Source organism: Rhinopithecus roxellana, chromosome 3 (assembly GCF_007565055.1).
Source record: "Rhinopithecus roxellana isolate Shanxi Qingling chromosome 3, ASM756505v1, whole genome shotgun sequence".
NCBI lineage: Eukaryota > Metazoa > Chordata > Mammalia > Primates > Cercopithecidae > Rhinopithecus > Rhinopithecus roxellana.
In genome coordinates, this window is record NC_044551.1 from 30,614,652 (window position 1) to 30,629,936 (window position 15,285).

At 37.0% G+C, this 15,285-nt stretch overlaps 1 pseudogene; it reads left to right on the top strand.

The window, feature by feature from the left end:
- LOC104663141 overlaps positions 1–13,562 on the top strand; it is a 106,082-nt pseudogene extending 92,520 nt beyond the window's left edge.
- The last annotated feature ends 1,723 nt before the right edge of the window (positions 13,563–15,285 follow it).

Below are 15,285 nucleotides of genomic sequence, written 5' to 3' on the forward strand. Positions count from 1 at the left end.
TAGCAGCCCACTTGAGAACCACATGGGGAAGATGACCCCCCACCCCCAGCCAAGGGAGGTGGTGAGTGAGCACACTACCTAGCTGGGGAAACTGCTTTTTCCACAGAACTGTGCAACCCAGGGATTGGAATGTCCCACTCACATAACCACGTCACCAGGACCTAGCATCCCAACCCTGGAACACGCAGATTCTTATAGCCTGTCGGCTGAAATCTGCTTAAGCCTACCGAACTCCTAGGGGGAGGGATGACCACAACCAAGCCACTGGCTGTGGCTGCCTGCTATCTAAGCCATTTGTGCTCCCTGGGGGAGGGGCAGCAGTTAGCACTGGGAGTAACACACTAACATGTTACTGCCTAATACGCTAAGCTCCTTGAGCCAGGGAAGGGTGGCACCCATATCTATAGCTCCAGGCTGCATTTTTCCCCTGCTGGAGTCAGGGAGGCTGAACAACTTGGTTCCAAGACTTGTCCCCACAGCCAACACACCAGCTGTGGCAGTCTGTGACCAGAGTGTCTCTTCAGGTATAATTCTGACCCATCCTTCCTCAGCGGACAGAGATTCCCTGTAGGATCTCCAGTAACTCCAGCCAGAGGCTCAAGGACAGAATTTAAATCTCCCTTGGCTTGAGCCCCTAGAGGGAGGGGTGGTGGTTGCAGTCTCTGTGGACCAGCAGACTTAGCCTTTCCTCCTGGTAGTTCTGAGGAATCCAGACAGCCCAGATGAGTGGGATTTCCCCCAGCAAAACACACCCTCTCCACCAAGGGACAAAGTGCTTCATTAGATGGGTCCTGCTCCCCATGCCACCCAAATGGGTAAGAACCTCCAACAGGTGTTGCCAGACACCCTATACAGAAGCAATCCTACTGGCATCAGGTTGGTTGTCCTAAAGGTCAGAAGTCCCAGAAGAAGGAGCAAGCACCCATCTTTGCTGCTCTCCAACCACCTTGAGTGACATCTCTAGGTACAGGAGCAAATCAGATGAATAGGGTTTGAAGTGAACCCTCAGCAAACTGCAGCAGCCCTACAGAAGAGGGACCTGACTGTTGAAAGAAAAACAAACAAAAAGCAACAACAACAGCATCAACAGCAACAAAAACGGCCCCCACAAAAATCCTATCCAGGGGTCAGCAACCTCAAAGACCGAAACTAGACAAACGCACGAAGATGAGAAAGAATCAATGAAAAAATGCTGAAAACCCAAAAGGCCAGAGTACCTCTTCTCCTCCAAATGATCACAATGTCTCTCCATCAAGTACACAGAACAGGGCAGAGGATCAGATGGACGAATTCACAGAGGTAGTCTTCAGAAGATGGATAATAAAAAAAACTATGATGAGCTGATGGAGCATGTTCTAACCCAATGCAAAGAAGTTAAGAACCTTGATAAAAGGTTACAGGAATTGCTAAATAGGATAACCAGTTTAGAGAGGAAGATAAATGACCTGATGGAGCTAAAATACACAGCATGAGAACTTCATGAAGCATAAAAAAGTATCAAAACCCAATCTGACCAAGTGGAAGAAAGGATATCAGAGTTTGAAGACCATCTTACTGAAATAAGACATGAAGACAAGAATAGAGAAAAAGGAATGAAAAGGAATAAACAAAGCCTCCAAGAAATATAAGACTTCATAAAAAGACCAAACCTATGATTGATTGGAGTACCTGAAGGAGACAGAGAGAATAGAAATAAGCTGGAAAACACATTTCAGGATATTATCCAGGAGAACTTCCCCAACCTAGTAAGACAGGCCAACATGCAAACTCAGAAAATACAGAAAACACTATTAAGATACTCCATGAGAAGATCAACCCCAAAACACATAATCATTAGATTTTCCAAGGTCAAAATGAAGGAAAAACTGTTAAGGGCAGCCAGAGAGAAAGGCTAGGTCACACACAAAGGGAAGCCCATCAGACTAACAGTGGACCTCTCAGCAGAAACTCTACAAGGCGGAAAAGATTAAGGGCCAATATTCAACATTCTTAAAGAAAAGAATTTTCAACCCAGAATTTCCAGCCAAATATCCAGCTGAACTAAGTTTCATAAGTGAAGGAGAAATAAAATCCTTTCAAGACAAGCAAATCCTGAGGGATTTCCTTGCCACCTACCCTTCAAGAGCTCATGAAAGAAGCACTAAGTGTGGAAAGGAAAAACCAGTACCAGCCACTGCAAAAACACACCAAAATATAAAGACCAATGACACTACAAAGAAACTGCACCAACTAGTGTGCAAAATAACCAAATAGTATCACGATGACCAGATCAAACTCAGACATAACAATATTAACCTTAAATGTAAATGGGCTGAATGCTCCAATTAAAAGATAGACCGGTAAATTGGATAAAGAGTCAAGACCCATTGGTGGGCTGTATTCAGGAAACCCAATTTATGTGCAAAGACACACACAGGCTCAAAATAAAGGTATGGAGAAAAATTTACCAAGCAAATGGAAAGCAAAAAAAGGCAGGGGTTGCAATCATAGTCTCTGACAAAACGGACTTTAAACCAACAAAGATCAAAAAAGACAAAAAAAGGGCACTACACAATGGTAATCGGATTAATTCAACAAGAAGAGATAACTGTTCTGAATATATATTCACCCAATGCAGGAGCACCCAGATTCATAAAACAAGTTCTTAGAGACCTACAAAGAAACTTAAGACTCCCACACAATAATAGTGGGAGATTTTAACACTCCATTGTTAGTATTAGACAGATCAATGAGACAGAAAATTAACAAGGATATTCAGGACTTGAACTCAGCTCTGGATCAAGTGGACCCATTAGACATCTACAGAACTCTCTACCCTAAATCAACAGAATATACCATTCTTCTCAGTGCTATATGGCACTTATTCTAAAATAACCACATCATTGGAAGTAAAAAACTGCTCAGCAATTGCAAAAGAATGGAAATCATAACAAACAGCTTCTCAGAACACAGAGCAAGCAAATTAGGACTCAGGATCAAGACACTCAATCAAAACCACACAATTTCATGGAAATTTAACAACCTACTCCTGAATGACTCTGGGGAAAATAACGAAATTAAGGCAGAAATCAAGAAATTTTTTGAAACCAGTGAGAACACAGAAACAACATACCACAATCTCTGGGACACAGCTAAAGCAGTGTCAAGAGGGAAATTTATAGCACTAAATGCCATATCAGAAAGCTAGAAAGTTCTCAAATCAACACCTGAATATCACAATTAAAAGATCTAGAGAGACAAGAACAAACTAATCCAAAAGCTAGCAGAAGACAATTAATAAGACTAGAAAAGAACTGAAGGAGATAGTGACATGAAAAACCCTCCAAAAAATTAATGAATCCAGGAGCTGTTTTTTAAAAAAAGTTAATAAAACAGATAGACTGCTAGCTACACTAATAAAAAAGAAGAGAGAGAATAATCAAATAAACACAATAAAAAATGATAAAGGGGATATCACCACTGACCCCAAAGAAATACAAACTACCATCAGAAAATACTATAAACACCTCTACGCAAATCAACTAGAAAATCCAGAAGAAATGGATAAATTCCTGGATGCATAAACCCTACCAAGACTAAACCAGGAAAAGGTGGATCCCTCAATAGACCACTAACAAGTTCTGAAATTGAGGCAGTAATTAATAGCCTATCAAACAAAAAAAGCCCAGGACCAGATGGATTCACAGCTGAATTCTACCAGAAATAGAAAGAGGACCTGGTAACATTCCTTCTGAAACTATTCCAAACAATAGAAAAGGGGAGACTCCTCCCTAACTCATTTTATGAAGCCAGCATCATCCTGATACCAACACCAGGAAGAGACACAACAAAAAAAGAAAATTTCAGGCCAAAATCCCTGATGAACATTGATGCAAAAATCCTCAATAAAATACTGCCAAACCACATCCAGCAGCATATCAAAAAACATCCACCATGATCAAGTGGGCTTCATCCCTGGGATGTAAGACTGGTTCAACATCCACAAATCAGTAGCTATAACCCATCACATAAACAGAACCAATGACAAAAACCACATGATTATCTCAATAGATGCAGAAAAGGTTTTTGATAGAATTCAACATCCTTTCATGTTAAAAACTCTCAATAAATTAGGTATTGATTGAACATATCTCAAGATAATAAGAGCTATTTATGACAAACCCACAGCCAATATCATATTGAATGGGCAAAAGCTAGAAGCATACCCTTTGAAAATGGGTACAATACAAGGATGCCCTCTCTCCCCATTACTACTCAACATAACATTGGAAGTTCTGGCCAGGGAAATCAGGTGAGAGAAAGAAATAAAGGATATTCAGATAGGAAGAGAGAAAGTCATGTTGTCTCTGCTTGCAGATGACATAATTGTGTATTTAGAAAGCCCCATCATCTCAGTCCAAAATCTACTTAAGCTGATAAGAAACTTCAGCAAAGTCTCAGGATACAAAAATCAATGTGCAAAAATCACAATCATTCTTATCCACCAATAATAGACAAACAGAGAGCCAAATCATGAGTGTACGCCCATTCACAATAGCTACAAAGAAAACAAAATACCTAGGAATAAAGCTAACAAGTGATGTGAAAGACCTCTTCAAGAACTACAAACCACTGCTCAAGGAAACAAGAGAGGACACAAACAAATGGAAAAACATTCCATCCTCATGGATAGGAAGAATCAATATCATGAAAATGGCCATAGTGCCCAAAGTAATTTATACATTCAATGCTATTCCCATCAAACTACCATTGACAGTCTTCACTGAATTAGAAAAAAACTAGTTTAAATTTCATATGAAATCAAAGACCCCATATAGCTAGAACAATCCCGAACAATCAAAGCTGGAGGCATCACACTACCTGACATCAAACTATACTACAGGGTTACAGCAACCAAAACAGCATGGTACTGGTACAAAGCAGACATACAGACCAACAGAACAGAACAGAGAGCTCAGAATTAACACCACATATCTATAACCATCTGATCTTCAATGAAACTGACAGAAACAAGCAATAGGGGAAGGATTGCCTATTCAGTAAATGATGCTGGGAAAACTGGCTAGCCATAGGCAGAAAAATGAAATTGGACCACTTCCTTACACCTTATACAAAAATTAACTCATGAGGGATTAAAGACTTAAATGTAATACTCAAAACCATATAAACTCTAGAAGAAAACCTAGGCAATATTTTTCAGGATATAGGCATGGGCAAAGACTTCATGACAAAAACACCAAAAGCAATTGCAACAAAAGCCAAAATTGACAAATGGGATCTAATTAAACTAAAGAGCTTCTACACAGCAAAAGAAACTATCCTCAGAATGAACAGGCAAACTACAGAATGGGAGAAAAATTTTGCAATCTACCCATCTGCAAAGGCCTAATATCCAGACTTTACAAGGAACTTAAACATATTTACAAGAAAAAACAAACAACCCCATCAAAAATTGGGCAAATGATAGAACAGACACATCTCAAAAGAAGACATTTACATGACCAACAAACATTAAAAAAAAAAAAAAGCTCAATATCACTGATCACCAGAGAAATGCAAATCAAAACCACAATAAGATACACCAGTTAGAATGGCGATCATTAAAAATTCAGAAGAGGAAACAATAGATGTTGGCGAGGCTGTGGAGAAACAGGAATGCTTTTATACTGTTGGTGGGAGTGTGAGTTCAACATTGTGAAAAACAGTATGGCAATTCCTCAAGGATGTAGAACCAGAAATATCACTGGATCCAGCAATCCCATTTCTGGCATTATAAATCATTCTATCATATAAATCATTCTACTACAGGAATGATTTATGTAGTAGAAGGAATATAAATCATTCTACTATAAAGACACATGCACAGGTATGTATATTCAACACTATTTACAATAGCAAAGACATGGAACTAACCCAAATGTCCATCAGTGATAGAATGGATAAAGAAAATGTGGTACATACACACCATGGAATACTATGCAGCCATAAAAAAGAATGAGATCACATTCTTTGCAGGGACATGGGTGAAGATGGAAGCTATCATCCTGATTAAACTAACACAAGAACAAAAAACCAAACACCACCTGTTCTCACTCATAAGTAGGAGTTGAACATTGAGAACACATGGACACAGAGAGGGAAGCAGCACACACCGGGGCCTGTTGGGATGTTGGGGGTGAAGGAAGGGAATTTAGAGGATGGGTCAATAGGTACAGCAAACCACTCTGGCACACATATACCTATGTATCAAACCTGCAGGTTCTGCACATGTATTTCATTTTTTGTTTTTTGGTTTTTTAAAAGAAATAAAGAAAAAAAAACAAAAGGTCTCCTAGCTAAGAAAAGCCCAGGTCTCAATGGCTTCAATGCTGAATTCCACCAAACATTTACAGAAGAAATAATGTCAATTCTACTCAAACTTTTCCAAATAATATAGAAGGAGGGAATACTTCCAAATGCATTCTACAAGCCCAATATTACCCTGATACCAAAACCAGACCATATAAAGAAAATAAAACTACAGGCCAATATCTCTCATGAATATTGATGCAAAAACTCTCAGCAAAACACTGGCAACATGAATTAAACAATTCATTAAAAAGATAATTTATGGTGACCAAGGGGACTTAGCCCAGAAATGCAAGGTTGGTTCAATTTACATGAATCAATAAATGTGGTACATCATATCAACAGAATGAAGGACAAAAACCATATGATCATATAATTGATGCTAAAAAACATTTGACAAAATTTAACATCCTTTCATGACAAAAACTCTCAAAAAACTGCATGTAGAAGGAACATGCCTCAACATAATAAAAACTCAGATATGAAAAACATACAGCTAGTATCATACTGAATAAAAGAAAACTGAAAGCCCTTCCTCTAAGATGTGGAACAGAATAAGTATACTAACTTTCACCACTGTTATTCAATATAGCACTAGAAGTCCTAGGTTGAGCAAGCAGACAATAGAAAGAAATAAAGAGCACCCAAATTAGAAAGAAAACAAATTATCCTTCTTTGCAGAATACAGGATCTTTCATTTGGAAAAATCAAAAGACTCTACACACACAAAAACTATTAGAACTGATAAATAATTTCAATAAGGTGGCAGAATACAAAATCAACATACAAAAATTAGTAGCATCTCTATATGCCAACACTGGATAATCTGAAAAAGAAATCAAAAGAGGAATCCCACTTACAATATCCATAAATGAAATAAAATGTCTAGGACTTAACAAAATAAAAGAATTCTTCAATGAAAGCTGTAAAACACTGATGAAAGAAATTGAAGGGGCACAGTGGCTCACGCCTGTAATCCCAGCACTTTGGGAGGTCGAGGTGGGCGGATCACTAGGTCAGGAGACAGAGACTATCCTGGCTAACATGGTGAAACCCTATCTCTACTAAAAATACAAAAAACTAGCTGGGCATGGTGGTGGGCGCCTGTAGTCCTAGCTACTCGGGAGACTGAGGCAGGAGAATGGCATGAACCCGGGAGGCAGAGCTTGCAGTGAGCCGAGATAGCGCTACTGCACTCCAGCCGGGGTGACGGAGTGAGACTCCATCTCAAAAATAAAAAAAAAACTAAAAAAATTGAAAAAAAAGATATTGAAGAACACACATACACATACAAAACAGAAAGATATTTCATGTTCATGGATTGAAAGAATCAATACTATTAAAATTTCCATACTGCCCAAAGCAATCTACAGATTCAATGCAATCCCTGTGAAAATACCAATGACATTATTCATAGAAATAGAAAAACTATCCTAAAGCTTAAACGGAACCACAAAAGTCCTAGCATAGCCAAAGCTATCTCTTTATTTATTTATTTATTTATTTATTTATTATTATTATACTTTAAGTTCTAGGGTACATGTGCAAAACGTGCAGATTTGTTACATATGTATACATGTGCCATGTTGATGTACTGCACCCATTAACTCATCATTTACATTAGGTATATCTCCTAATGTTATCCCTACCCCCTACCCCTCCCCACAATAGGCCCTGGTGTGTGATGTTCCCCTTCCTGTGTCCAAGTGATCACATTGTTCAGTTCTCACCTATGAGTGAGAACATGCGGTATTTGGTTTTCTGTTCTTGTGACAGTTTGCTGAGAATGATGGTTTCCAGCTGCATCCATATCCCTAAGCCAAAGCTATCTTGAGCAGAAAGAACAAAACTGAAGAAATCACTTTACTTGACTTCAAATAATACTATATAGCTATAGTAATTAAAACAGCATGGAAATTGCTTAAAAACAGACACATAGACTAATGGAATGGAATAGAGAACCCACAAACAAGTCCAAACACTTTCACTGAACTCATTTTTTATAAAGGTGTCAAGAACATACATTGGGGAAACAACATTCTCTTCAATAAATGGTGCTAGGAAAACTTAATATCCATATGCAGAAGAATGAAATTGGACCTCTATCTCTTGTCACATACAAAAATCAAATCAAAATGGATTAAAGACTTAAGTTGAAGACATTAATCTAAAGACTTAAATCTAAGACCTTACTAAACTATGAAACTACTACAAGAAAACATTGGAAAAACTCTGCAAGATATTTGTCAAAAATTTCTTGAGTAACACCCCACAAACCACAGGCAACCAAAGCAAAAATAAACAAATGAGATCATATTAAGTTAAAATACTTCTGCACAGCAAAGGATACAATCAACTAAGTGAAGTGATAACCCACAGAATAGGATAAAATATTTGCAAACTATTTATCTGCAAGAGAATAATAATCAGAATATATAAGAAACCCAAATGAGTTTATAGGAAAAATATCTAATAATCTAATTTTTAAATGGGCAAAAGATTTGAATAGATATTTCTCAAAAGAAGACATACAAATGGAAAATGAGCATATGAAAAGATGCTCAACATCATTATCAGATAAATGCAAATCAAAACTGCAATGAGCTATCTTCTCACCCCAGTTAAAATGCCTTTTATCCAAACATGGGCAATAACTAATACTGGAGACAGTGTAGAGAAAAGGGAAACCTTGTACACTGTTGCTGAGAATATAAATGAGTAAAACCAATATGGAGGGGAGTTTGGAGATTCCTCAAAAAAGACAAAAATAGACATACCATCCAATCTAGGAATGCCACTGCTAAGTATACACCCAAAAGAAAGAAAATCAGTATATCTAAGAGATATTTGCACTCCCATGTTTGCTGCAGCATTGTTCAAAATTGCCAGGATTTGGAAACAACAAAACTGTTCATCAACCAATGAATGGATAAAGAAAATGTGGGACATATACACAATCGAGTACTATGCAGTCATACAAAAGAATGAGATCCTGTCATATGCAACAACATGAATGGAACTAGAGGTCATTATGTTAAGTAAAATAAGTCAAGAACAGAAAGACAAACTTTGCATCTTCTCACTTATTTGTGGAAACTAAAAATCAGAACAATTAAACTTATGGAGCTAGAGAGTAGAAGAATGGTTACAAAGGCTGGGAGGGGTAGTGGGAAAAAGTTGGGGAGAAGTGGAAATGGTTAGTGGGTACAAAAAAAATAGAATAAATAAGAGCTAGTATTTCATAGCACAACAGATTGACTACAGTCAATAATAATTTAATTGCACAGTTTTAAATAACTAAAAGAGTATAACTGATACCAAAAATTAGTTAGAATGAATATGACCTATTATTTCACAGCACAACAGAGTGACTATAGTGAATAATAATTCAATTGTGCATTTTAAAATAACTAAAAGCATACAAAAAAGTTAGAAAGATGAATAAGACCCATTATTTCATAGCACAACAGAGTGATTATAGTCAATAATAATTTAATTAGACATTTTAAAATAACTAAAAGAGTATAATTTGATTGTTTATAACGAAAAGGATAAATGCTTGAGGGGATGAATATTTTCCATGATGTGATTATCACACATTGAACACCTATATCAAAACATCTCGCGTCCCATATAAATATATACTATCAAGTACCCACAAAAAGTAAACATTAATTTTTTTAAATGTGAACAAATTTGAGAGGAATAAAAAAGAATACTGAATATCATAGCCACTAGATCAACAGAAAATATTCTATAGGTAGATTTAGCCCTGTTAATTGGTGTGTCTGATTAATTTTAAACCAAAACTTATATTGAAAGAATACAAAATTCTTCTGCATTTAGAAATATCAATATGTTTTGTGTTTCTTCTTGTGCATGGGTCAATATAGGTAAGCTATACACTGTATGACAGCACATCTGCTTTCCTTTTATATTTCCTGGGCTATCTGGGAAGGCAAATACAGGGGAAGGTTAAATTGATCTGTAAAAAGTAAGATTAGATAGAGAAAATCTTGAAATTATACTTATTTCACTAATATTTATTGAATACCTACTATGTGTCAGAGTATGATTCAGCATGGGTTCACCAAAACATTTGGAGTTCCTCCTGGCACTTTTTTTTTTTAAGCCCTTGGCATAGTACCTTGTATGATGTAGATCTCCAATTAGAATTGAATGAATTAATGAAGGAGATAAAACAGTGGGGTTCCTAATACTTTCCATAGAGAAAAATCAACAGAGATAGTGCTGCCTCTTAAAGATGATGGGGTTCAGGAGAGCCTACCCCAAAATATGGCACCTTGGCATTTGAAAAAACATCAGAAGCCAAAAAGTCATTTTTACCTTCCCCAAGCCATTCTTTCCTGAAGCAAGTGATAAACCCTAAAAAGGATTTTCTGAATTTCTCCAGAAGCAGGTCACAAGACACTTATTGAAGAGATATCCTCCCTATACCTGGAGGACAGAAATATTCTTCTTACCTCTGAAGACAGAGTCAGAGACAAATCTGAAGAAACAAGTCTTGCTAAGTTCCCCCCAGTTTACTGCCATTTTAATCATACTTTTTTACCCAATTATACTGCTCCACAATTGTCTTTCTTCATGACACCTACCATAAAACAATACATTGGCTTTAAAAATACACTGTTTATCCATTTCTTTGAGTCTTCATTTCCTTATGAAGCCTCCTATGTCATGTAAAGCTTATGAAATAAACGTGTATACTTTTCGCTTATTAATCTGTCATTTGTTATCAGGACTACCACAATGAACCTAGCAATGAGGGAAGGAAAATATTTTATCTTCCCCTGTGAGGATAATATCATTTATCAAACTCAAGTTTTTATTTAAATTTTGATAATATATGTAAAATATACTAGAGACTAGACTAGAGCCTGTATTTTACCTAATATCTATTTTATTTAACGATTTAGATTTTGTTCTGAAATCAGTTATTTTATCAATGATAAAATTATATGGGGATAAATAGAATTTAACATGCCTAGAATAAGTTAAAAATGTGATGACAGACATTGATTATAAGTTGTGTTTAAAAAACTATGGGCTCATGACATGTTTGAATCCACATAGTAAGAAAGAAAGATCTATACAGGCATTTCCGGTTGACTGAGCGGCGCATGTGCGGCCGGAAGTAACATCAGCCACAAGAATTCAGTAGCTGTACTGTGTGGCGCAGTGGTCTAGGCACTTCTTGGACACCTGCTGATGAAACTCCTGTGCAAGATGATGTAGAAGCAGAACCTCAAATTGCAGGAGTGGAACCTAAAGTTGCAGGAGGCCTCAAATCTGACCCTATCAGAAACTCAAAATGGAGATGTGTCTGAAGAAACAATGGGAGATGGAAAGGTTAAAAAATCTAAACATTCCCTGAATGTGGGCTTATCAGAAACTCAAAGCGGAGATGTGTCTCAAGAAGCAGTGGAAAATACGTAAGTTTAAAAATCTCCCCAGAAATTCACTGTGTTAACCAACGGAGAAGCAGCAATGCGGTCTCCCAATTCAGAATCAAAAAAGAAAAAGAAGAAAAAAAGAAAAATGATGAATGATGTTGGGCCTGATACAAAAAAAGAAAAGCAAAAACTGAAAACAAAGGTGAATCTCAAGAAGAAAGTGCTGAGACTCCTAAAGAAACAGAAAATAATGTGGAGAAAACAGATAATGATGAAGATTACAGTGAGGTGCCCAGCCTACCCCTGAGACTGACAGGAGCTTTTTGAATATACTTCAGTTGCTTCTTTATATAATCTTGTCAATGAAAACACTGTGAAGGCAATAAAAGAAAAGGGCTTTACAAATATGACTGAAATTCAGCATAAAAGTATCAGACCACTTCTGGAAAGCAGGGATCGTCTAGCAGCTGCAAAAACAGGCAGTGATAAAACCCTGGCTTTTCTCATCCCTGCAGTTGAATTCATGGTTAAGTTAAAGTTCATGCCCAGGAATGGAACCGGAGTCCTTATTCTCTCCCTATGGGAGAACTAGTCATACAAACTCTTGCTGGTTCTCAAGGAGCTAATGACTCACCGCGTGCATACCTGTGGGTTGATAATGGGTGGCAGTAACAGATCTGCTGAAGCACAGAAACTTACTAATGGGATCAACATCATTGTGGGCACACCAGGCTGTCTGCTGGACCATATGCAGAATACTCCAGGGTTTATGTATAAAAACCTGCAGTGCCTAGTTCTTGATGAAGCTGATCGTATCTTGGATATTGGGTTTGAAGAGGAATTAAAGCAAGTTATTAAACTTTTCCCAACACATAGACAGACTATGCTCTTTTCTGCCACCCAAACTTGAAAAGTTGAAGACCTGGCAAGGATTTCTCTGAAAAAGGAGCCATTATATGTTGGTGTTGATGATGATAATACTAATGCAACAGTGTATGGTCTTGAGCATGGATATGTTGTTTGTCCTTATGAAAAGAGATTCCTTCTGCTCTTTACATTCCTTAAGAACTGAAAGAAGAAGCTTATGGTCTTCTTTTCATCTTGTATGTCCATGAAATACCTTTATGAGTTGCTGAATTACATTGATTTGCTCGTCTTGGCCATTCGTGGAAAGCAAAAGCAAAACAAGCGTATGACCACATTCTTCCAGTTCTCCAGTGCAGATTTGGGAACACTATTGTGCATAGATGTGGCAGCAAGAGGACTGGACATTACTGACATGAACTGGATTGTTCAGTATGATCCTCCGGATGACCCTAAGGAATATATTCATTGTGTGGGTAGAACAACCAGAGGCCTAAATGGGAGAGGGCATGCCTTACTCATTTTGCGACCAGAAAAATTGGGTTTTCTTTGCTACTTGAAACAATCCAAGGTTCCACTAAGTGAATTTGACTTTTCCTGGTCTAAAATTTCTGACATTCAGTCTCAACTTGAGAAACTGATTAAAAAGTATTACTTTTTTCATAAGTCAGCCCAGGAAACATACAAGTCATACACACAAGCCTATGATTCCCATTCTCTGAAACAGATCTTTAATGTTGATAACTTAAATTATTCTCAAGTTGCTCTGTCATTTGGTTTCAAGGTGCTCCCTTGTTGATCTGAAAATCAAGAGCAATGAAGGCAAGCAGAAAAAGCATGGAGGTGGTGGTGGATTTGGCTACCAAAGTTGAGAAGTACAAAATCTCTAAACACATTAGCAAGAAATCATCCAATAGCAGGCAGTTCTCTAACTGAAGACATGCTATTCTTTCATCTTGAATAACTTTGTTTTAAAATGAATTTTCCCCTTGATTTAACTGGATTGTTGTAGCCTTTAGAATTTAAACTTATCTAACACGAGTACAAATTGACTTGGGTTGCAAGCACTGAGCACTTACTTATGTAAAGTCTCTCTTCTATATTGGGATATAAAACAGGTTTTAATTTTCTTGGTTGCCCAAGGGCAGAGCAAGGAATATCTGGACTTTCTTGTGATTATATAATATTTTAATTTTAAATATTTCTTCCTCATACACACAAATGTATGTTACTGTTTTAATATAATTCTTTGTGTACTTTTTCTTCTTGTTTTGTGAAGATTTTGTGGCATGGATTGCTGCGCTTACTGCTGTATAAAGTGACCCAGTGTACTGGGCAGCTGGTGGTAATGCAGAAAAGAGTCTCAGGTTATTTTCTGTTTTTAGATATTTATTGGACTTTGACAGTATCTCATGACTCCTCCTGAAAATATTGCTAGCATCATAATAACAGGATCAAATGCACTCTTAACAATATTAAACTTAAATGTAAATGGGCTAAATGCCCCAATTAAAAGACACAGACTGGCAAATTGGATAAAGAGTCAAGACCCATCAGTGTGCTGTATTCAGGAAATCTCACATGCACATCTCAAGTGCAAAGACACACATAGGCTCAAAATAAAGGAATGGTGGAATAATTACCAAGCAAATGAAAAGCAAAAAAAAAAGCAGGGGTGACCCAGTATCTGATAAAACAGAATTTAAACTGACAAAGATCAAAAAAGACAAAGAAGGGAACTACATAATGGTAAAGGGATCAATGCAACAAGAAGAACTAACTATCTTAAATATATATGCACCCAATTCAGGGGCACCCAGATTCATAAAGCAAGTTCTTAGAGACCTACAAGAGACTTAGACTACCAAACAATAATAGTGGGAGACTTTAAAGCCCCTCTGTCAATATAACACAGATAAATGAGATAGAAAGTTAACAAGGATATTCCAGACTTGAACTCAGCTCTGGACCAAGCAGACCTAATAGACATCTATAGAACTCTGTACTCCAAATAGACAGAATATACATTCTTCTCAGTATCACATTGCACATCTTCTAAAATTGACCACATAATTGGAAGTAAAACACTTCTCAGAAAATGCAAAAAAAATGTAAATCATAAGAAACAGTCTCTCAGACCACAGTGCAATCAAATTACAACTCAGAATTAAGAAACTCACTCAAAACCACACAACTACATGCAAATTGAACAACCTGATGCTGAATGACTACTGGGTAAATAAGAAAATGAAGGCAGAAATAAATAAGTTCATTGAAACCAATGAAAACAAAAACACAACATACCAGAAACTCTGGGACACAGCTGAAGTAGTGTTTACAGGGAAATTTATAGCACTAAATGCCCACAAGAGAAAGCAGGAAAGATCTAAAGTTGACACGCTAACATCACAATTAAAAGAACTAGAGAAGCAAAAGCAAACAAATTCAAAAGCTAGCAGAAGGCAAGAAATAACTAAGATCAGAGCAGAACTGAAGAAGATAGAGACACAAAAGACCCTCCAAAAAATCAATGAATCCAGGAGCTGCTTTTCTAAAAAGAACCACAAAATAGATATACCACTAGCCAGACTAATAAAGAGAGAAGAATCAAATAGACATAATAAAAAATGATAAAGGGGATCTCACCACTGATCCCACA